The following is an 824-nucleotide window of genomic DNA, read 5'->3' on the forward strand; positions in this document are numbered from 1 at the left end:
GACCATGGTTAGGACAACGTATACATGACAAGTGGGCCTGGATGGTCAATAAGAGTAACGAGTGGTCCCAGTTGGGATCATCCTTTTTCCAGTGTGCTAAGCGTGTTGAGGGTCGGGAAGGAACGGGATTACTAAGTACAGGGGTGATGATTTGAGGGATCAAGAGTTTAAGATTAGATTCAGACAACCTCTGCGAGTATAAGGCTGATCACAATGGGAAGTATCATATACTAGCATCATGCATATGATACTAGTGTATATAATACTACCTTCATATTTGTCCATAATGCATAGTATCATAACTTGGTATCACATAGAGCTTATTTATTGACATGCATGACACAAAATAGTACACCATTTAATAGATCATGATACTCAACCTCCTCTTTCCTCATTTAATTGTGTGAAACCTCAGCAAATTGCCTAGTTGACATGCATGATATTACCTATTGTACTCCCATTGTAACCACCCAGGTTTAAGCTGCGTACGTACGAGCATCTTCAATAGATTATGCAAATTTAGAGATGTAAAAATAGATGTTGCATAATTTACATCAACAAAAAGTACATTTTTCAACTCAAAAAAGAGGCAACTCCAACAGATAATGTATATTGGTTATGTAAAAGTTCAACTCCAACAGATGACGTATATTGGAGATGTAAAACACATTGGATGCGGTGGTTGTGAGCATGACCACGTCTTCCTCCATGGTCAGTAGTGAAGGTGGAGTAGGGGTTCCTTGACCGGATGTGGACGCCACGGCCGGCGGCGGCGGAAAATCGGCGGGGCAGCCATGGCCACCTTTGATTATTGCCACCCGAGA

This window comes from Triticum dicoccoides, unplaced genomic scaffold (genome assembly GCF_002162155.2).
Source record: "Triticum dicoccoides isolate Atlit2015 ecotype Zavitan unplaced genomic scaffold, WEW_v2.0 scaffold73873, whole genome shotgun sequence".
NCBI lineage: Eukaryota > Viridiplantae > Streptophyta > Magnoliopsida > Poales > Poaceae > Triticum > Triticum dicoccoides.